General features: G+C 46.3%; 1 protein-coding gene across 2 annotated transcripts in view; it reads left to right on the top strand.

The window, feature by feature from the left end:
• Positions 1 to 8,208: 8,208 nt before the first annotated feature.
• Positions 8,209 to 23,601, top strand: part of Slc38a4 (solute carrier family 38 member 4) — a 73,228-nt gene continuing 57,835 nt past the window's right edge. Inside the window, exon 1 of one of the 2 annotated variants that reach the window (XM_038341308.1) lies at positions 8,209 to 8,352. The gene's annotated coding sequence lies outside the window, so the exon portion shown is untranslated. Of the gene's footprint in view, positions 8,353 to 14,387; positions 14,541 to 23,601 lie in introns of those variants that run through there. The other variant, XM_038341307.1, reaches the window with a different exon arrangement.

The following is a 23,601-nucleotide window of genomic DNA, read 5'->3' as shown; positions in this document are numbered from 1 at the left end:
TGTTTCCTCTGTGGTCATTTCCTCATAAGGCTGAGGTCAGGAGAGGCAATCTTCCGGGATGACGGCAGCTTCGTGCCTTTCCCTGGGCACTGTCACTCCAGCCTCGCTCCACCAGATTCTCTCTCCATGCGCAGCTGTCTCTCAGAGCTGTGCCCAAACCGTGTCACCTCGGTCTAGGTGAACCCCACATTCAGGGAACCCACTTCAAGCCCTTAGATTCTCAGAGTTTTCCACGGGTTGGTTTCTTCTTATTTTTCTTCTGTTCAAATTCTTCCTCTGCAGCTTGCGCTGGACCCAAGTATTCTTGGAGACTCTGGCATCCTCCTGTGGTCCCCAGTGCTGGGTTCAGAGAGCTCTGTCGTGAATCATAACAGCTCTCCTTCTGTCTCACTCTGCCCACTAGAATTTTCAAGTTCAGCCTGAAGGCAGGCCCTGTAAATTATACCCCATGTTAGACCATGTTAGACTGTGCTAGACCCTTCGTCTCACTCACAGCGTGTTACCCCCAGAGCCTTCAGGCTCTGTGCCTGCTGTCACCCTCACTACATTCCCCTCAAGTTTACTTCCTCAGTGGGTAAGCCTGATCTATATAGTCCCATTCTTAATGGTACAAGAGTCACAGAGGAGCCTGTCACAGTCTGGATCTTCCTGGTGCACACTGGTCAGACTTTGATTCTTTAGGTCTAGGGCCAGATGAAATAATTTCTTCTATTCTCACTCAGTGGGATGGGGATGGAGGGGGTGGGCTGCTTTATAAAACTATAGCTTGTTGGCTCTGGTCTCAGGCGGCTCTCTGATAGCTGAGAGAGAAAGAGAGGGGTTTCTTAGCACCTATAGACAGGAATGTACCTGAACATGGAAAACCTAATTGGGCCTAGGCCATTCACTATTATTGTGAGGGTCTTTGGAAAGGGTAGAAATTGACCTTCCTTGACCTTCCTAACAGGTCTCCCTTGGCAATAGGAGCTTCTTGAATTTCAAGAGATAAAGATGCATTTTCTAAGCTTGGTGACACTTTAGAGCAGCCTTTCTTAGACGTCCTAGTGCAGTGACCCTTTAGTACAGTTCCTCATGGTGTGGTGACCCCAACCACAAAATTATTTTGTTGCTACTTTATAACTATAATTTTGCTACTGTTATGAGTCGTGATATAAATATCTGATGTGCAGGATATCTGACACGTGGCCCCTGTGAAAGGGTCATTTGATCCCCAAAGGGGTTGCACCCCACAGACTATGAAGTGCTGCTTTGAGTTGATGTAGTGGTAATGTAAATAAAATACAGGCTCAAAGGCCACAGTTCAGGCTGCTAGTGAAACGAGTTCTTTAGGATGAAGTCTTGGGGTTTCTGTTCCAGTGCCTGGTCCAGATGACTCAAGCCAACTCTGGTCCCTTGTCAAGAGTTGGAGACTATAGAATTATGTGTATTTCTTCCCCGTTGCTTGAAATTTCATAGAGATTCATTCATTGTTTGGTCTACAAAGTGATCTTATTTTGCTGTTAAAAATACAGGCTTTCCCCAGAAAGGAGCATCTTTGTAATGTTAGGTAAGAGAAGCAACTAGCATCAGCTACAGCAGCAATGCTGGAGAAGGGATGAGACGTATTCAGAAATACTCTCCGTGAGGCAGCTCCCTCTCTTTCCTTCACGTCTCTGCTTTAACGCTGGCCCCTCAACAATCTCTTTACTTCTTTGTTATTTTATACACAGTTCTCTACTAGGCGGCAAATGCTTAAGAACAAAGGTGTCCTGTGTCTGTCTTAGTCCCCAGATTGTTTAATCAACAACAGAACCCCCCCATCTGTTCACCCCTGAATGCCAGTGGCCCTCATGCCTTGCCTCCCAGCGGGTTCTACATGGAGAGGGATGGCAGTGTGAGCATGGGATGAGAGAAAGCTAAAGGCATGTTACAGAGGCATCCCAACGGGCATCCCCAGCCCCACTGAGGTATAGCCTGGGGAGGAGAGTGTGTCAGTTGCCATGATATAATTCTTTCAGGGCTTGCTCTGAAGGAAAGCAGGAGAACTCTTGTCATGGAACCCTAAGGCCTGCCTGCCCTGAATCTTCAATCTGCTCAGTCCTAAAGAAAAGCAAGTTCGTGATAACTTGAGCAAAGGGTGAGTTGGCTTTAGTCTAAAGATTCTCCATCTAAAGCAGGATACTTACTTTTACTTTTGAGTAGAATAATCTCTCTCTCTCTCTCTCTCTCTCTCTCTCTCTCTCTCTCTCTCTCTCTCTCTCTCTCTCTCTCTCTCCTGCCCCTTGCCCCTTGAGGATCTTTGCAAACACCAGGGCCATCAGAGTAATGATCTGTACGAGGCAAGAAGGAACTAGGTTCAAGTCTGAGTAGCAGGTGTTGGTTCAAACTTCTAGAGTGTTGGTTCTCGACCTGTGTGGGTCTCAGCTTCTTGGGGGCTGAAGGACCCTTTCACAGTGATAACCTAAGATCCTCAAAAAAACAGATATTTACATTAGGATTTGCAACAGTAGCAAAATTGCAGTGATGAAGGAGCAATACAAATAATGGTATGGTGGGGGTCACCTCAGTGTGAGGAGCTGTATCAAAGGGTCGTGGCATCAGGAAGGTTGAGAACCACAGCGCCAGCATCTGATACTGGACAGTTTATTGTAAGCATATTTAAGTACAGTACAATATGGAAAGAGTTTCCTGGTGTAACACAATCCCCTGGGCACAGGAGGCAGAATTACACCGAAACTCTTCTTAGAGTACAGGCCATTTCTTGCATGAAGATGGGATCTAGAGATAGGCTGCATGCGTTATCTTAAGGGCCTGGGGGAGGATCTGGTGTGGTCTCAGCCATACAGATAATGCATTGGTCAGAAGAGCCCTGGGCTAAACATATAGCACAAAGGTCCTCTAGACTACTAGCTACCTCCAGTCCTGGCCGTGGGAGCTTGGGGCAGAGGGCGGTTATGACCTGGAGCTACAAATAGCACAGAGGTTACCCAGACTCTTAGTCACCTCTGTTCCCAACTTTCTGGTTGGTGAACAGGTTATACATCTTTTTTTTGAAAAGACAAACTCTGCGTGTTTAACATTCCTGGCTTCCCTGGCGGTCTCTCTGATCAAAACCTTTGTGATCCCAACATAGCCTCTTTCCTTCCCTCCTTTCTGTTTGTGTGCATGTGTATGTATCTTTGTGCACTTGTATGTATGCATGTGTGTGTTCATGTGTGTATATGTGTATGCATGTGTGTGTGTGTGTGTGTGCATGTGTGTGTGTTTGTGGTAGCCAGAGGTCAATCTCAGGTATCTTTCTTCATCACACCCCTTTTTTTGTTTTGTTTTGTTTTGTTTTGGTTTCTCATTCAATCTGGAGCTTGCCAATTCAGCTGCGTGGGCTGACCCGCAAGCCCCAGGTTCCTCCTGTCTTTGCCTCCTCAACCTTGGGATTTCAAGCGATGCCTGGCTTTTTCTGTGGGTGTTCAGGATCCAGACTCAGTTACTCCTGCTTGTGAGGCAAGCTCTTTACTGCCTGAGCCATCCCCCTGTGCCTGGAATAAATTTTCTTGCCTTGTAAGAATGAGCAGGCAGGCTGGGATCAGAATGACCAGAACATCTAAGCTGGAAGTTAGAGCAGGGCATCAGCCAGCACCATGCTCCATTCAGTGTGCTTTCTTTGCTACCTGTCACCGAGTTAATGTGCACAAAGGTGTGTGTGGCGCAGGAGGGGGGTCCTGTATCAAGGGATCGTTGCAAAGGGAGAGCAAAGAAGACAAAACAATGAGTTTCTAGACAGAAGGCACAGAGTAATGAGGATATTTGGAATTTATATTCAGTGACCCAAATGTCACGCCATCTTGACAAACTCTCTCACTAATTCATTCCACTGGATGAGAATGGCCAAGTTTATTTGATTGGATTTCCCCTGGATTATATGAATTCAGTAGGTAACATGAAAATCGGTTACATTACAAGCAACCAGCAGACCCATGAGCTGAGATATGACTTTGTCCTTTACTCGTTAAATATTGCGGAATCTTGCAACACGTCTTTCCTAACATACAGCGTGCTGCAATATGTCAACACAGGTTTAAGAACAGATGTGGGGCTGACTGTAAATCCCAGTTTCAAATCGATCTTCTCATGTTTTTTTGCTTGTTTGTTTAAGGTTTAAAGGAATCTCCCTTTGCTTTGTATGCTGTGTCCTTTTTAAAACTGAGATTTCCAAGGTCTCCACACCAGACCCCACTTTCAGAGACTCCCTCCAGTTTGGCTCTAAAACCTCCCTCGAACTCTTTGTGGTAAGTTGAGGTAAAAATATCTCCTTCCCTTGTTTTTTGAACCAGTGGAAGATTCCACATTAGAAAGACCCTCTCGCCCCCACCCACCGTTCCCCCCCCCCACACACACACATACACACACACAAGTGAGATCATTTCCCTTCAGATGGCAAAGAGAACAACCCCACCAGTGAGCGAACTGTGGCACTCAGTGTGGCGAGGCCACCCAGGCAGCCTAGCAGAAATGAAGCCAGAGCCCCATGTGCTTGACAGACTCTGGGGGGAAGGCATAGACGGCACCTGAGCAGGCGAGGTGTCCTGCTCTGGAGCCCACGGCTTCAGAAAGATGGCAGATAGGTTCACACCTTCTCAGGGGGTACTATCCACACAGGTGTGTGAGTAAGCTGAGCAGCACCCAGCCAGGCAAGCCAAATAGCCTTAGACTCACCTGCGTTATTCCTGCGGCGGAGTCTTCCCTTCCGTGCGGTCCTGCCATTTTACACATCTGTGTGGCATACTCTGATGGCAGTACTTTCTCCTGCCACGTTACAGTCTCCACAAGGACAGGACGGCACCCATGTACATTTTCTCACACCTCTCAGGAGGCGCCCAGTCAAAATCTGTCCAGTAGGAGAATCCATGAGTGCAGGTTTCTGAAGAAAAGTGATAGGGAGGGGCCTATCACAATACACAAATCTGGGGATGGGTTTTTGTTTGTTTGTTTGTTTGTTTTGAGACAGGGTTTCTCTGTAGCTTTGGAACCTGTCCTGGAACTAGCTCTTGTAGACCAGGCTGGCTTGAACTCACAGAGATCTTCCTGTTTCTGCTGGGATTAAAGGCGTGCACCACAACTGCCCGACTGTGGGACTGTTTATAGGCAGACAGAGTCAGGAAGTAAGAAACCACTCAAGGGAAGGCAGCACCTAAGGGACATGAGCTCCCAATTGCTCCTGATTGTTCCTTTGTACAATCAGGTGAACCCAAGTTTCAGTTTTTTATTTCCTGACAAGAACACTCTTCTGAGATGGCTTGCCGTCCAAGTTTGGCACATGCACGTAACCCCGAGTTTAGGGGCTCTTGAAAACTGACCTGGGAGGATGCAATGAGACCTGTGCTGTCCTTTTCCCTGACAGCTTTATTAGAGTTGGGCTGGAAGGACATTGGTCTCCAGTGAAGCAGAATAGGGAATTCTGGCGGGTCAGTGGCAGTTGCGTGGAGGGGCAAAGAGGTGAGGCTTTGAGATTCACATTCCCCAATGTTTGTGTAGGACGGGAGATTTCCCCCTTCTTCTTGAAGTAGTCTAAACCCCCTCACAACCTCTGCCGAGAGAAACCACCTAGCACGAACATGAGAGCTCAGGTTTAAGAGATGAGAAAAGGTAGAGGTGACAAACCCATAGCATGGTTTTCGGGAACGGGACAGTGCTGAGAAACACGGAGGTATGGAAGGTCACTGGCCTTAGGAAGCTGGGGAGCACTGAGGGCTTTATAATACCAGCAGTTAGGAAGCATATGGTGGGTGCCCTAAGGGAGAGTGCCAGAAAAGAGGGTGGAGGCCTTGGTGCATTTGACTGTTTGGTTGCATGCAGAGGCGCTTCCAGATTTTTGAGTGGAGATCTTTTAGCTGGTGGAGTTTACAAAGTGTGAGCATAGCCCAGCATAGCCCAGCTGGTTCTTAGTCCTCCTTCTCCAACCTCAACGGTTTCTTTTCCTTCTTCACCCAGTGAGCTTGTGATACTGTCTGAAAAGAATTTACTCCAGGCAAGCAGTATATCATCAACACTTATTTTTCAGAGACACTGAGTCACTAGAACGTAGCTAATTTGTCCCAGGGTGGTGACTGTAAAATTAGGGTATAAACCATCTTCTCCAGGCCAGTGAATGATCTCATGCTAAACCAAAGTGTGTTTCAGACGGTGTGATCCAACAAGGACATTCACACCACTTGTCGGTCGGCTTCCTGTACCCTCACACACTGGTTTAAGCAATGCTGGAGGAGCAGGGTCATTGCTCCATGGCCTTCTGTGGTCAAGTTTCCATAGTGGAGAGACACAGGCTTTCCAGTTGCCTTATGCTCCTCCACACTCCTGGGCAGCTCTGTGGAAGTACAGATGCCACAAAAGGTGAATGATTTGAACTTTAATCAGAATGCCACTGCTTTACAGATGAGACCAGCATTGCTCCCCTCTGCCCACAGCCTGATTCATATATAAATGAATGACCCATAGTCTCCTATTAGATCAGGCAATGACCCAGAGCTTTTGATCTTTTTTTTTTTGTACTAGCAAGGTACAGATGCCAAGAACTGATTACATAAAGAGCTTATTAAAAAGTTGGCTGGAGAGATGGCTCAGTGTTTAAGATCAGTTGCTGCCCTTGCAGAGGACCTGAGTTCGATTCTCTGTGCTCATGCAGTAGCTCACAACTGCCTACAATTCCAATTCCAGGGTATCTGACATCCTCTTCCCACCTGAGGGCACCAGGCATGCGTGTGCTGTACAGACATGTGTGCAGACAGAACACCATACACATAAAATAAATAAATTTTTAAAAAGAAAAAAAAAAGCTGAGAAAGAAAGATGGATTTTTGTTTCTTAAAAGCTGGGTGTTTGCTCCTCTGTCAGGAGTTCATTCCATCATTGACTGTGTTTTCCCTCCATTGACAACTTGCCTACCTACATGCCTGGCTTTGCTTTTGCAGTGTGTCAGGTTAGGCACAGACAGACGCAAACCCCTTTCTTTTTTCCCCTGACCCTGCTCTCCCAGTCCTGTCACTCTGAGGTGTAAGTGGCTTTCTACATAATTCTTACTTACATTTTATTAAAGGACACACAACAGAGAAACACCATAGTTTAAATAAAACCCAGTTTCGACAAGCCAAAGGGGACTTCAAAATTATCCTGCTCTGATCTAACTCCACAGAGTATGAACTTGTTGCCAGGAGAAACAAAACATGTGTATCATATTTGGTCAGGATTGCAACCAGCTCCCACGAAACTAAATATTTCTTATATATTGTGCTTTGGATGGTGGCGGGGGTAGCTAGTTACAGAACCATGCTGTGGTAGAACTTATGCCTAGTGCCATCCTGCTGTTGAATTGTTTTGTATGATCTGGTGTGTGTCCACACTAACGGAGAATTTTGAGCGTCCCTTATAGGCTTCTGTTGTTACGTCTTTCGGAGCCCCAAGGTGCTGCCCCTGTTGCGATACCGCTCCAGTACAGAAGTTATAAAACGAGAAGGAAGGGCTGGGTGTTCCTGGGAAGGGCAAACCGTGAGACTGGCAGCTCTGAATTAATTTACATTGCACATATGAGAATTCAGACAGCGCTCCATGTCCCTGGTGAGTCTGCTAAATCCTCTGAGGTCAAGTCTCCATTGGTGACCCCCCCCCCAACAACAACAACAAGAAAGAATGACCACTGACTATTGCTAAATAAACATGGACTTTCTTTGAAGCAAAAATTATGCTCAGTATCAGAAAATGGTTTACATACACCCTTTTCCTTAAGATGCTAGGTAGGTCCTCTAACAAGCAGAAGATACAGTTTATTTTAACTTCGTGCATATTGGGGATCATAAAGTGACTTTTACTGCAACCACTAATTTCTGTCTGTTTGTACCCTATTTGTATTTTCTCTACATGACAGTCAGGTTGGCAGTCCCTGAAAACAGCGAGGTTGTTTATTGATTATGCTGAACACTTTTACCTACTTAAAGATGGCTATCAATAAACATTCCTGCACACAGAAAAAATGCAAACAGAAAAAAAAGTGAAGAAACTTAACCGTAAAAATAAACTCAACACCAAGATCTTTGGTAACAAGGGCCCCCGCGCGGGTGGAGGGAGCACTCTAAGGGGACAGCTGGACAGCTGGTCTCCACCTGGGAGGATGCTCTGTTGACATCTCAGGTTGCCGCACTGCGATTGGTGGCTGGTCTGGAAGGGAGGGTCCGCAGAAACAGCGACTAGGGATGCCGCCCCCTATCACAGAATGGAAATTTCCAGTCTTTAGGAAGTGAGAAGAAAAGAAGGAAGGGTCTCTCACTCACCCCTTACTGCCACTTCCCTTGGACTCCAATCCAAAAAGGGTATAAAGACCGACGGGTGAGTGAAATGTAGTATATTTTCTCTTAAAAATGTGTCAGTGTGGAAACTTAGGGCCAGATCCTAGCTTGCATGGGGAGTACGAGTGGGGACCCTTGCACGTGGGCACACAGGTCTCTGACCTATCTAGGGTCTGAATTTGCTGATTGTTTCGAATTCCTATATTCTGAAGAACTACAAGCTAAATGGATTATTTCAGGCTAAAGACTTGTGTGATTAGAAAGAAAGTAAATCAGGGCAGGCGGAGGGGAGCGCTTGAAGGGAGTGTTGTGGGGCCCCCTTTCTCACTGTGGGTGCCGTTTTTTTCCGGAGACTGGGGCACCGGGCTTGCCCAGGCTAGAGGTCCCTTGACCCTGGGATTGATTTCTATGTGGCACCGCCTTGCCTCCACAGTGGCTGACTCGCCGAGGGTCGGACCCTTCCTGGGAGATCCCAAAGCTCCGCATGGCTGGGGTTTGTGCCTGCAAGGTGTTACCCGAGTCGCTGGAGCTGCACCCGCGTTCCAGGGGGAGGGGGTAGGAGGTGACGCGGGACACCGATGGTGCAGGGTTTAAAATAGACCCGAAGTCTCTTGGAGAGTTGAATGTCCCAAAGGCCAGAAGACCAGCATGCTCCTGGGGTGTGGGGCTTTGGGCTGGGGACTCGGGAGGAGTGGCAAAAGCCTGGAACAAACTGAGGGTGGTCCGGGAAAACAGTCCAGCCTGTTTTCCACATGGTGGGATCCGGGACCAGCCGTGCGGGACAGACACCAGGCACAGTCGTGCAGGGGCGAGCGTGGGGTTGAGAGCACCCGAGCACCCACGGAGAACTTCAGAGGAGAGTAAACAGGGAGGCTGGGGTAGGGACCGCGCTTGCATGGAAAAAGGAAGGTGAGAGGAGGGTTCCGGATTTCAGACAGTGAGCGTGGGGACAGGGCGACAGTCTGGTAAATGGACCAACCTGACAGCACAGGTGGGCTTTTCATCAGGTTGGAGATCAGGTTGGGGTTCGTGGGGACCCTCGAATCTATCTATAAGGGAGAGGTGGAGAGAACCCTTCCACGCACCTGAGCCCCAGGCGTGTGATGCTTCTGGGCTGCTGAGCCAGTTGAAAGGTGGGGGGGGGGGGCGCGAACCTACCCAGAGGGATGGGGGATAATTGGTCATTGTGTCTAGGTGGTTGCCGGAGCGGAGCGACTAGAGGGATTTGAGGCTGGAGGGCTGAGTCCTCGGAGAGACTGGAGCAGGGTAGACTGGCGTTTGCTGTCTGGTTCTCAGCTCAAGTCTTTTTAGGTGTCTGTTGTGGAAGGATTAAATCTTAAATCAGTGGTCCTCAACCTTCCTAATGCTATGACCCTTTAATACCTCGTGCTGTGGTGACCCCCCCACCATAAAATTATTGCGTTGCTACTTCAAAACTGTATTTTTACTACTGTTACGAATCGCAATGTAAATATCTGATATGCAGGATATATGATATCCGATTCCTGTTTAACCCCCCACCCCATCCCCGCCCCACACAATGGTCGCGTCCCACAAGTTGAGAACCACTGTATTAAATGCTCAGGTACTCTGAAAATGAAGGGAGTCTTACTGCCTGGAGAAGGTCCCACGGACTGTTTGACATCGTCAGATGGATTCCATCCTTGTGCCCTTTTTACAGGCTAAAAAATGCAGTTGCGCTGTGTGAGAAACCTGACTTGAAGTTCTATACGGGCATTCAATTGTTTTTGACACGCTCCTTCACTTTCTATCCCCTCATAGGCAGAATCAGACGGGTGACTTCAAGGGGTCTCTAGACTGCTTTCTTAGCATGTGACAAACAAGTCCTGTAGCCAAACACACGATCACACAGCTAAAGGCTTCTTAAATCTTAGGGGCGCAGCTGCCTTGGAGAACTGCATAGTGTCCTGTCTATGGTTGCGCGCCAGTTTACCGTGTTGAAGACAGAATAAACTCAGAAACCCGTGGACTTGTTTTGCTGTAACACTGGGTTGTTTGCTCGTTTTGCTGTAACACTGGGTCGCTCGATTCTGCGGTGTGGTGCAGGCAGCGGACTGTGTGCGAACCTCACGTAAGCACCATCCAGCACTCTGCTGTCTGGGTTTGTAAGCTTCCATTTTAGAGAAGGCGAATGAAGTTCAGCGCGCTTAAGGGGCGTGACCTGTGGGTCTTGACCTCTTTGGGGGAGAGTCACCTAAGACCACCAGAGAACACAGTTACATTAATTCACAACAGTAGCAACATTACAGTCATGAAGTAATAACAAAAATAGCTTTGTGGTTGTGGTGTCTCCACAACGTGAGGAACTGTATTAAAGGGTCCCGGCGTTAGGAAGGTTGAGAACCCCTGACTTAACAGCTCGTGACCCCGCAGTTAGTGAATGAATGACCTTAAAGTCAAGTCTGCCGCAAAGCTCCTGCTTGTCCCTCGCTTGTTTCCGTGGCAAACTGGAAGAGTGCTATGCGTGCATCCTGAGAGGGTGGCAACCATGGGAGAAATGGAAAAACAGAATCACCGTCACGTGACCACTAACCTTCCTCTGGTCGCCTACCTTGTTTATGTAATGACCTAATTCCACTCATTCATTCCACAGACGGTCATCAAGTAACACTGACTCCCAGGAACTGCGGCACTGAGGATTTTGTTGGTTTTTGTCTTTTTGTACCTGTCTCCCTGTCACTTTACACAGGGCGGAGCAAATCCTATTGCTCAGAGATGGCGGCTGAACAGGGTATTAATCTAGTGGAGGATAATTAAGTAAACAGTTAAATTCTACAGTGGGATTTGCTTTATGGGGGAGGGGTGTTTGAGCCCTTCAGCCTAGAATTTGACCTTGGAAAGGGTCAGGGAGGGTCACAAGACTAGGTGATTTTTTGTTTTTGTTTTTATTTTGTTTTACTTTTTGAGACAAGATTTCTCTATGTATCCCTGACTGGCCTGGAACTCACTCTGTAGACCAGGCTGGCCTTGAACTTGGAGACTGCCTGCCTCTGCCTCCCAAGTGCAGGTATTAAAGGGGTGTGCCACCACCACCCCACAAGACTAGGTGATTAAGCTAGAAAACAGTGTAGGGGTTGGTTAGGTGAGGAATAGGAGGAGGTGAGGAAGGGACTGATAGCAGACAGCCCAGGCCAAGCAGGAGACAGGAGTCGGTTCAGGATCTGAGCACTGCTCAGGGGTGCAGCTGCCTCTGGGGAGGGAGGGAAGTTCAGGGAGACCTTCTGTGACTCCTCTCCGAAGTGTCTATTAGCTCTGTCCTCCTGTGAATTTTGAAAGTGTTGACCTGTATTTACAGAAAACAAGGAGCTAAATATGGAAATTAGTAAGGTATTGTGTGGGTCCTTTGCTTGGTGATGGGGTCGGTCATAGCCGGCAGCTCAGGCAGGAAGTCAAACTTTACAGTGCCCTCTGTGGGAAGCCCAGTTTGCTTTTCTGGTAGTCCAAGGGATCCGTTTTAGTATAGACATGCTGGCACACAGGAGCTACTTTCTATACGTATATGGAGAATTGGAGGGTGTTTCCTCTCCTGACTTTAGTTTTTAGTGGTTTTACAGTTTATTTCAGTGCACTATACCCAAGTCACGGCATAGAAATATTGGTTAGCATATAGTGAAGCGGGAAATTGAGTGGCAGACAGTATGACTGCCATCTTCCCACTTCCACAGACACTCACGGCAGGTAAGCTTTTGACTTTTCAAAATCTATCTTGAGAATTGGCTTCCAATATCAACCCTAAGGGACCTTTTGTATCTGTTTTGCTCTTTCAGTATGGGTTCAGGGGTCATCGTACCTCTCTGCCACATCCACACTGGTAAGCTCTTTGGTCAGGAGGTTAGAAGGCGAGAATTCAGAGTTAGTGAAGCAGGCACTACTCCAGGATGCTTCTTTTCCTGAATTAGACATCACACTTTGACCGTTAAGTCTTTGAGCAGTGTTTCTTCATCTATGGTTCAGGATGGTGTCACATGTCTTAGTGGATTGTAAGGAGTGAGCAGTTTATCCCTTGTGGAATGCTTGTGCTGATTTCTGCCTTATCCTAAGCTTTCCGTAGAGATGCCATTGTTTTTTTTTTTTTTTTTTTTAACTACCTGTAACATTATTTGCGCTTGCTAAATTCTAGCAAGTGTTTGTGTTTTGTGTATGTGTATTAGCACATGGGTAGAAGGATGGAGGCCGGGGGTCCATGCTGGGTGCCTTTCTCTACTGTGATCTACTTTATTCTTTGAGACAGTATCTCTCAGTGAACCAGGTCTCGCTGGTTTGCTACACTGGTTGGCCAGGAGATCTGGGCATCTGGCTGTCTTCTCTTGTGGCCCAATGCTAAAGTTACAGGCATGGGCCGCCATGCCCAGCTTTTCCATGGGTGCTGGGCATCTGAACTTAGGTCCCCATGTTTGCACAACAAACATTTTACCCACTGGTCCATCTCTCTCTCTCTCTAGCCAGCCCCTTAAATGTGTGTGCATGTATGTGTGTGGTGTGGGGTGTCTGTGGTGTGCATGTGTATGCGTGTGGTGTGTGTGGTGTGTGTTTGTGTTTGCTTTTGATAAGATGTTTTTCTCAGTGTTTTCTGGTTTTCCCCAGAGAAATAGAAAAATGTCTGTTCACCGTAGATAAGTACCAGTGGTGGAACGAAGCAGTGACTCCACCCCATTGGGCTTCCTGGGATAGTTCACTGGTGAGAGGGTTCTTACAGGAATGTGGATGAATGAAAGGCTACCACAAAGCCCACCCTAGCGTTCATGAGGACTTGTAAAAGCTGTATGCACGGCTGGAGCCCCCTGCTCAGTGTGTGGGCAGGTCTCCTGAAGAGTCTCCTCCTAGCAGATGCTTATTGCTTGGTATAATCATGGGCAGCAGTTCCGCGAATCTTGTAGCTTTCCGAGCTCCCTCGGCCTTCCAAGTATGGTTAGTTTCTGGAGCCTGGTAGGTCTCCCTCTGGAGAGAACGTTTCAATCCTGAGGGCAAAAGCTACACAAAGAACGACCACAACTAAGATGAGAGAAATAAAGGAGAAGAGAAACTAAAAAGGACTGAATAACTCTCCTGGTCCAGCCTAGAGAAGGGTGCCATTTCCTGAATGATTCAAAGGCAGTGTGTCCTATTGGCTGGCCTCTCCCGCACTCCATCAATCAAGCACGCATCTGCCGTTCAAATGGAAGACTTCTCCAGTACCTGAGTTTCTTCTCGATTTGGGCTCTTATTAGACTGCTGTTGCCCCTTGTCCTCCACGTTCCAGACACTTGGTTCCTGTTTGTTGCAGGAGTGAAGAAAGGGGAAACCTGCTTATTTTCTCCAACAGTATTGTTCTTCAGATGAGCACTTTAGTGTTTAACTCTTGAAGGTCCAGTCATTGCTGACAGGCAGCCCATGAGTTTAGAAGCTATAACACACAGAGCCAGTTGCTGCATTTGGCTCGTAAGTCGGCACTCAGCCATTGGAGGGCTGACCTTGTGGAGCCCCAGTCTGGGCTGCGCCTGTGGGTGTTCTGGGTTCAGTCTGTGGCTCTTCTGCCTTATACTAGAATGGCTTTGGGCAAGCAAGCCTGACTGCTCCACTCCACTGTTTATCTGTGAAACCAGAGAACATACTGGTTCCTGCCTCACAGGACCAGTAGGAAGTAAACAGTTTCACACTTGCAAAGCCCTTGGGGGTCCTGCATGAGGCTTCAGAACCCTGGAAGCTGTTGAAGCTGAAAGAGATCTCATTTTCCTGGTCTGCGTAATACTAGTGCACACCTCATAGATTATAGGGACGCTGTACTTGAGTCTAGTAAACCCTGGGCGGAGTGTTTGCAGCCTGCCCTCTGCAGTTGGCCATGGGGCGCCCTAGTCTGATCTAGACTTCCTTGAGAGTCTTGGTTCCACCTTACCTTCCTCCTGAACCCTCCACCCGCCCGGTGTGCCTGCTGTTTGTCCTCTCCTTTTTACTTTGCGTCATTTGCTCCTTTTGCGCGGCCTGTTCCTCGGGCAAGGACTTTGTTCTTTGTTTTGGCATAATTTTATGACACTGGGCACACTCCGGGCGCTATAAAATGTCGAAGAAGAAAAGGGAAAAACACAGTCCACCTGGAGGCAGCTTTGACCCACAGCTGGGGCAGGGCTACTGCTAGACCTCCAGCAGCATCTGGGATGTCTACCAGCCCAGCATGAGCCGCGGGGTGGCGCGGGGAGGACCAAAGTCGCTGGCTGGGATACTGCGTGACAGGTTCGCCAGCTGCTTTTGCTATGACTGCATGCCTTGGAGAGAGGGGCCAGCCTGGGGGAGGGGCAGTGAACTTGGCAGGGCAGTGTGGGAAAGACCTGCAGAAGGGCGCAAGGGAGGTGTCCACTGGACGCAAAGGCGGGAGACTCTTGCTCTAGATAGCGCATACCCAGGCGTGAGTCTTGTTTATCCACATAGCAGAGACCCGTTGTGCTCATGCAGGGCCTCCCTAAAAGCTCTGCGACCAGCCTGACCTTTGACCCTAGGCAATCTCGCCTAAGGGTTGGAGTTTCAGATGGACTTTGTGGTTGCTTCAGAAGCATCCAGTTGACATAGTATTAACTGGACAGAACTGCTTTGTTCCGGTCTGGGAAAGACAGAATCTGCTCTGACTTTCTAAGGAATTTTGTTGTAACAGTAAGCTTTAGAAACACCTTGGAAACTTGATTGGCACCTGTTGCTTTGCTATTATTTAGTTATTCTTTCTGTAGAGAGGAGTCCTTACTTTCCTGTGGCTTATCTACATTGATAGATTCACCAAAGCACAGGGATACCGTGCTCCTATTTCCCTCAGAATGGTTCTCCCCTCCTTCTCCTTCCTGCTCCCTCCCATTGGGTACTGGAGACTGATACAGGGCCTTGTGCACACTGGGCTGAACACTGGACCACAGAGCTCAATCTCCAGCTCCCAACTTTCCGTAATAATTATAACCTCAAAGCCAGGAACTTGATATCAGGAGAATGGTGTGGTCTCTGTCATCTCATCGCACATAGATCTGTGCGACTGTAACCAGTCAAGATACAGAGCTTGCATGGCCACGAAGAGGCATTGCCCCTTTATCATGATGTCCGTCTTTTCCTTTCCTCCACCCCTGGGAACTAGGGATTTTCTGTGGTTTACTTTGTCGTGTAAATGGAATCATCCTGTATGTTCTTAAGAATGATTCAGTCTTCTCTACATACTTCTCTTAAGATCCATTCAAATTGCTATATAAACCAGTAAGCTGTTTTTTTTTTCCCACTGCCTAACAACCTTCCAGGTACTTTCAATGGTGCCACATAAAAACAAAACCAAACCAAACCAAGCAAAACAACCTGTGAATAGCCTTGCGTAGCACATCCGTGGAAGCTGCAGATGTCAAAGGGAGGGAGATCATTTAGAATGTGCCCAGAAGAGTTGGGGTCCCTCCCACCTTCAGCCAGCACCCATTAGACAGATGTACACCCCTAGTAGGGAAGGGGAAGCTATTCAATACTGCCCCCAAGATTCTGGATTCACACCTTTGAGGTTTTAGAATTCCACAGGAGGACTCCAAGCCACTGTCAGGCCATAGACTAACCGCTAAGTCAGAGTAGTATCCAGCCTGCCTCCGTGTGAGTGCACTGCCACAGCCTGAGGACTCTGTTATGATAGTTTCTGTCACCAGATAAATGTTCCTCTGTTTACACCTTATGGGGAGAGAAAGGGTGATGGAGTGGAGATTGCACACATCAAACATGGCGGACTGTCACCCCTCACATGTAAGTCCTTTTACCCACAAATCTGCCTTTCTTTACCCTTCCAGGTGGTATCCAGGTTTTATCTTATTTTTATGTTTTATTTAAACATTAGGTACTGGCCATTTTGCACTGCTCTTCTGGATCATAACTACTGAACTGTGTGTGTGTGTGTGTGTGTGTGTGTGTGTGTGTGTGTGTGTGTGTTGGTGTCTGTGTCTATGTCTGTCCTGTGTGTATGTGTTTCTCTCTCGGTACGTGTGTACCTGTCTGTGTGTGTCTGTCTCTCTGTATGTATATCTGTGTGTGTGTCTGTGTATGTCCTGTGTAAGTATTTTTCTCTCTGTACATGTGTGTCTGTCTGTGTGTATCTGTGTGTGTGTGTGTGTGTCTATATGTGTGTCTGTCTGTGTATATATGGTCAGAGGCCCTCACCCTGTGGCAGGGTAGCTACCTCAGTCTCACAGTCTCGCTGCGGTGAGCACCTGTGACAAGTCAGACCCACTGAATTTCGATTTTCCCACCTCCTGTTCTTGGTGCTTTGCTAACTTGACGGATGAGGACAGTCATTAGGAAGTTGATAAGAAATGCAAATATATCGACCTTAGTCCCAACATTGCAGACTTTCTGTGTTCTTGAGCATGATGGGAAGGGTGGCTGGCTTTTCTTTTAAAGAAAAGAAAAGGAGTTTTCTGAAGTAAACCTAAAATTTCATAGATGTAGTAACCGTGTACCACATTAATGTAGACAAAAATCAAGCATAGGCTATGTAATTACTTTCAAAGTATCTTACAATACTATCTTGCTATTTACACTTTGAAGAGGGAGACAAGATATAATGCTTTCCATGATTCTTTCTACCAAGATTCCTTCAAAGTTTGACCTTCCTAAACCTGGCAGTTAAAGTCAACCTCAGCCGAATGCCAGCTTTCCCTTTTAGGCAGAGTAGATCCTTATTGTGTTGGTGATAATCTGGTCAGTCTTCTGATTCCCTTTCTCCTGCTGGGACCCTTGCTTTCTCCCTGAAGTCGAAGTGTTCTCCCCCACTCAAATCTGCTCCACTGGCCCAGCTCTCAAGCTGAGCTCTGGAATTCTCTTCCACACATATAGGCCCTGTCATAAGATCGGTGGCTGTTATGGTTTGGATCTTAATGCACCCCCACCCCCAGAAGGCCCAGGTGCTAGTGGCTCTGTGAAGAATAGGACTATTTCATGGTGGTTCTGGTGGGAGCCCTCCAAGGGGACATTGCGGCCTCAGCTTCTTTAGGCCTCTTTACTCCCTGGCTTTCTTGAGCCGAGCATCTTAACCACCGTGCCCACACCATGCTGTTTGGCCTCAGCACAGCCCCAAGGCAAGAGGGAAGGAGATCATTCTTTGAAACCACTAGTCCTGTGAAGAAAATGAACCTAAACCTAAGCTTATTGTCCTGGGCAACTTTGACACTTCCATGGGAAGGCTGCCTCTTCAGTAAATAGTGCTGGGGAAAAGCTGATGACTGTGCAGTAAACAATCAGATTGCATTCCCATTTCGTAAGACACGCGTGCACACACATGTGTGTATACACACACACACACAATAGCCTCAAAATGACTTAAAATCATAACCATATGTCCTATACTCTTTGGAGAAAACATAGACTAAATGGTTTTTGACATTGGCCTTGGTCTTGACAATGACATCAGAAGCCCTAACAGGAAAAACAGGAGAAAAAAAAAACAAATCAGGACTATGTTAGCCTAAGAAGCACCTGTGCACAGCAAAGGGAATGAGAGAATAGGGCACTGTAGAAGGGAGAAAATGTGTGCAAACTGCGTGTCTCATACATCTCAGTATCCAGACTACATAAAAGAAATAATCCAGTGAAAATGGGCCAGAGGTTTGAGCAGACCATTCTCGAAGGGAGGCACACATCAGCCAGCAGTTCCTTGAAGACGCTCACCTGACTATTCATCAAGAAAACACAGAAGCACAGTGATGTGCTGCCTCATACCTCTCCAAACAGCTGGTTTAGAAGGAAAAGCCAGGAGACGGCAGGTACTGGCAAGGATCTGAAGAAAGGGAGACCTGGTCATTGCTGCTTATGATACGAAAGTTATGAAGGGGCTTCTCCCATATTAAGAATTGGCCTTCCATGTTACTTAGCAGCCCCACTTCTTGGTATTTTTTCTAAAGAACTGAAGTCATGATCTCAGATAGGCAACTGTATCCTCATTTTCAGGGCAGCTGTGTTCACGCTAACCAAATTAGGAGACAACCTGTCTGTCCGTGGGTAGGTGAATGGTGGAAGAAGATGCATCTTTGTGTCAGACTAAATCTTATTCAGGCTGCCACTTTGACAATGTAGAGGGTACTCTGCTAAGTGAAAGACTCGGTTGCTCAAGGCAAATCTTGTAGATTCCACTTGTGTGAGGCACCTAAATAGTTGAAGACGTTAGCCATAAAACACAGCTGGGGGGTTGCTAGGGGTATGGGAAGAGAAATGTGGGGGGCTAATCAACTGATAGGAAGCTGCAGCTACACAGACATTGGCGCTCTGCTGTGCAGTCTTGTACCTGTAGCTCCCTTTAAGACTAATTTAAGATGTTGTGTTTTAAATGACTCCACACTTGCCTGACATTATCAGACATCCTTGATATTCATTCTCCTCCACTCCTCCCACAACCCACCCACTCTTGGACCCCAGCCCCCTACCCCCCACCTGCACCCTTCACTCTCCAACCCTGACCTCACCCTAACCCTTCACCCCCATCCCCACCCTAGTTCAACCCTGAGTTCAGTTGAGTCAGAATCCAAGCTGTGCTCTCCGTGGTGGCTGATGTGCCTCTCAAGTCCCTTTTAAAGCACAGGCTCTGCCACTTCATCCCCCACCCCAGCAGTTTATTTATTTGATGATGAAATGTAGTGATTTGTCTTAAGCTGTTATCCGCACTGTAAGAAAAGTTAGACTTTGCCTTTCTGTAGCTCGTTGCCCGGAGAACCTATAATTCTAACTTTGCCCAATGTTGTTCCTGCACTAAGCCTGTGATTCTCCTGACAATGCATTCTCCAGGGTGCAGCTGACCAGGAGTGCACTTTGAATCAGGTTTCAAAATCTTCACAAGAGGTGTTTGTTCAACTTTCCCCAAAGATTGCAAAACATAACCAGTAAATGCAAGGTGTTGTTTGAGCTTAAGACTTGTGCCATGTGGCCATATTTTAAAAGTACTTTTATTAGTGATATGTACTGTACCATTTATCCTAAATGTGAGGGGGAATGGAGCTTTAGATGGAGTAAGGTTGGCCATGATTAATTTACCATGGTAGAGCCTAGGGGGCACTACATAAGACATTTTATACTGTCTACTTTTACACCAATTTAAAAATGTTCACACTGAAAGAGTAAAACTGAGTCACACCACATTATTCAAATTAATGAGGCATTTTGGGAACCTATACTTTTGCCAAGGATTGCTAAAAGAAATCATGCCATAGGAGCAATGAACTTGCTTTCTTATGCTGCAAGCATGTTTTGCCTGAAAGCAAGTCAGATTTCAACTTTGAAATAAGCATATAAATCCACTGAGATGAAGAAGTGGCTTGGAATGGGTGAGACTGTGACTCACACATAGGGGGCTGGGAGGTTTGGTTGCGGATTACACTTTGGTTCGGGGTGCTTTTGGATGAAGGTTTTGGAAGTAGAGCAGTTGCCCAGGGCTGTGTTTAGCTGGTGAGGAGGGAGCAGTCTCCACTGAGGCAAGGTTGGTCATTGGTGTCCTGGGATGCCATTTTTTTCACACTCAAAATAAGAGATCTTTCTGGAGGGGCAAAGGAACAAGCATCTACTTATCCAGGCCTAGGAGGTTAATTAAAAGTTTCCAGAAACTTCTTCATATGAAGCAACCATATGAAGTCCTGTTCCTCGGCTCACATCTGGAGGGAGGACAAACGAGACAACAGCTTTAATCTGTAAGATTAGTGTAGCAACAGGTGCTGGGGTGAAAGCTCATTGATTGATAGAGCGCCTGACTGAGCACAGCAAAGACCCTGGGTTCGATCTGATCGTTAAAAGCAGAAGGACAATGGATAACAAGACTACACCCCGAAAGTGTCTCCCAGTATGAACTTGCCATTCTCAGAGCTCTGGGTGAGAGAAACTGGAAACTTTTTATCAAACAAGAGATGGAAAAGTAAATTACTTGTGTTTATTATTGCCATATTGAAGTCCATAAAAAAAAAAACTGATTCTGTAATTCTGTTCCTGTTCTTTCAGGGCTCTGAGTCTCTAATTCCTCTGCACTGTTACTTCCTACAAAGTCACTAAAAAATACTCAGAATGAAAAAGAAATAATAATGATAAGACCAATAAAAACCAGATGCATGCAAACATGAATGTGTGCACATGCACACACAGACACGCGTACCATTTCAGCGGTTTAACGCACACACAAATGTGTGCACGTACACACACAGACACACGTACCACTTCAGTGTTTTAATTTTCATCTTTGTGAAATTTTTATTTTGTAAATTATTAGAAAAGTAGTGAATGAGAATACATAAAGTTTTTATAACGATTCCTTGATTCTTCACCAAAATAGACTGGGGAGGGGAAAACCTGCAGCTAGTAACATGTACAAGCAGAAGTGAAGAAGAAGTCAGATGTGTGACAGATGTGGGACTTGCTGGGCAGGTGGGGAGGGGAGGGTGATGCTGAGCTGCCTGACCTCACAAAATGGGAAAATGATCTTCCCATGATAAACTAGAAGAATTGCCCTGGTCTGTACTTGAAAATATAATGGGCTTTTTAAAATCTCTTCAAGTATTACCTTTAGCAAATAACAGAAAATACTGGGCAAAATAAGACATTCTGTTTACATTTGCTGTTTTGTTTTTCCCTAAAATGGGAGTCACTAACCCAAATCAGAGACTACTTTGGCCGTATGCTCTTTATCACCAGTCAGATATACTTAACATTAAGGTTCCATTTGTTTAATAAAAATGATAATAGAATAAAGTTTAAAGATCATGTGGTCTAATAGTAAAATATTACTATAGTATATACACGTTTCTATTCTGCAGAATATCTAGTTTACACATATAAACTAAACTGTATTTGTATGTTTCTTAATATTCCTCTTAACTTAGAAATGCAGAGGTTTGTGTTGTTGATGTTGCTATGGCAAGTTCAAATATATTTTAAAATACCAGGCCAGAGTAAACAGACATAACAGCAGCCATAGCCATTAGTCAGTTGTACAGGTGGCACTCCCCTTACACACACACACACACACACACACACACACACACACACACACACACACACACACATATATATATATATATATATATATATATATATATATATATGTGGTTAACTGTCCAAGATATTAATCCTGCCAGTAGCTGGGTGTTTTAAAGAGCTTATCAGAAACGCCATTGTCCCAAGGATCTGTTAACATTCTAAGTGTCAGAAGTTGGAGAATGATTCATGAAATGTTGGCCTGAAGGCCTGGGAGTTAACTCACTGCCTGGATTTTAGCCAAGGATGTGGAATGAAATGTTTGAATTGGAATCCAGTAATTGTGTGTAGTCAGTAACCTGAATCAAGAGTAACCTACTACTTAGGAGTAGGTTGATTCTCGTTATAATATCCAGTTCAACGCCTGTTACTTTACATGGTCCATACAGAGTTAAGCTATCTGCTCAACAATAACCAATATGTATTTCATTTTTTGCTATAGCCACCTCAGATTGGGCTTCAATGTTTTTACCGAAATTATTACATTACTATAGACACACAGGGTGGGGGGTGGTGGTTATTTTCGGTAGCCAATTACTAAGTCACTTTTGCTCTCAAATCTACTTAATTCACGCACGGTATCTCATCTATATTTCATAGATGATTCTTCTCAAACAGCGCTGGCTCATATAACATACTTCATTAAAGGATCTGGCACTGGACTGTCCCACTGGGACCACACCAGAAGTGGACGGATGGGACCGAGAACAATGGCTTGGCATCCTTAAAGCTCAGCTTGCGAGTGCCCTTGGCATTAAGAAAATGTGTCTTCATTTGCCTTTGGATCTTAAAGTTTTCGTCAGACTCAGTGAATAGAATGATAACCCTTAGCTAGACCAAACACTCCCCGCCCCTAAATCTGCCAGGACACTGTGTGTTAAACACTGCTAAGGACAGGTTCTGGGGAAGATCTGTACCACGCGCCGTTCTGTGTCACGTAGGGGGTTAATATTAAACACACACACATTGTAGCTGTTTTCTGAGGTTCCGTGGGTCAGGGCCAAAACCTGTCCTTTCCCAGCTTTTCGACAGAGCTGATCAATAGTTTAACGAGCGAAGCAGGAGTCCACTGAGCACAGCGCACCTTCCAAAGCAAGGGCGTTACAGCAGGCTTCGCCCGATAACCAAACCTGCAAACATCTCTCGACCCAGGCAAACAAAGATAAAACGCCTTGTTTAGTTAGGGCACTGAAATGCCCGCTGTCTCTTTTAGCTCCCAAACTGGCATAAGCTTGTTAGATCCAGTTGTAAAAGGGAAAACTGTGGTTCCCGAATATTTACAGGGTTTTGTTTACTTCAGAAATGCCTTTGATGTTTGTTTTTGTCTGTATTTTGATTTCTTTCTTTCTTTTTAATGCAGTCTTGCCCTGTAGCCCAGGCTGACCTCAAACTTCATGATATTTCTGGCTCCGTCTATCCTTGGGACTAGAGGTGTGTACTCCCACACCCACATTAACAAAGCCCTATTAAGCATGCATATAGGGCATCAACAATGAGAACAGTTCTTTAAATTCATCTACAAATACACAATCTTCCCCAGGCACCAGATGCCCATCTGAACACTGTACAGATGTTGGCTCCATTAATCCTCGTAACAGAAGTGTGAGGTGGGCAGGATTGTTTCCTTTTATAGGTGAGAGAACTGAGGCAAAAGAAAGGGCAAAGAGAAGTGACAGACACCTTGCCCAAAGCCAGGTCGCTAATAAACAATAGAGATTGGAGTTAAGTCTAGGCAGGAGTTTCCGGAAAATGCAGGGGGATCCATGCTCTTGTAGAAGGCAGACATGTAAATGTGTGTAGCTCAGTGTGTGCATGTGTCTCCATGTGTGCACAGGCAGAGGCACGAAGACCCCATCTAAGTTCATCGAGCTGGGAGGAGCCGAGCGGGGTCCCCATCAGAATCCTTGAATGGGAGACAACAGAGTCACTGGGCTCATTTCCTTAGGCAATCCGCTGTATTCTGGGAATAGAGTGAGACAAAAAGACCTGTACCAGATACCCACGTGAGAGGCAAAAGAGAAGAAGCTGAGCTTCTGCGGACAGGAAGTCCTACACTGCCTAAGAGACAGATGCGGATACATGGATGGCTAGCTCTACAGAGTCATTCATAGCATAACACACAATTTCCTTTTTTTAATTGATTTTTATTGAGCTCTACATTTTTCTCTGCTCCCCTCCCTGCCTCTCCCTTCCCCCCTTCAACCCTCCCTCTAGGTCCCCATGCTCCCAATTTACTCAGGAGATCTTGTCTTTCTCTACTTCCCACGTAGAGATCTATGTTAGTCTC

This window comes from Arvicola amphibius, chromosome 9 (genome assembly GCF_903992535.2).
Source record: "Arvicola amphibius chromosome 9, mArvAmp1.2, whole genome shotgun sequence".
NCBI lineage: Eukaryota > Metazoa > Chordata > Mammalia > Rodentia > Cricetidae > Arvicola > Arvicola amphibius.
This window is presented reverse-complemented; position numbering and strand designations above follow the sequence as displayed.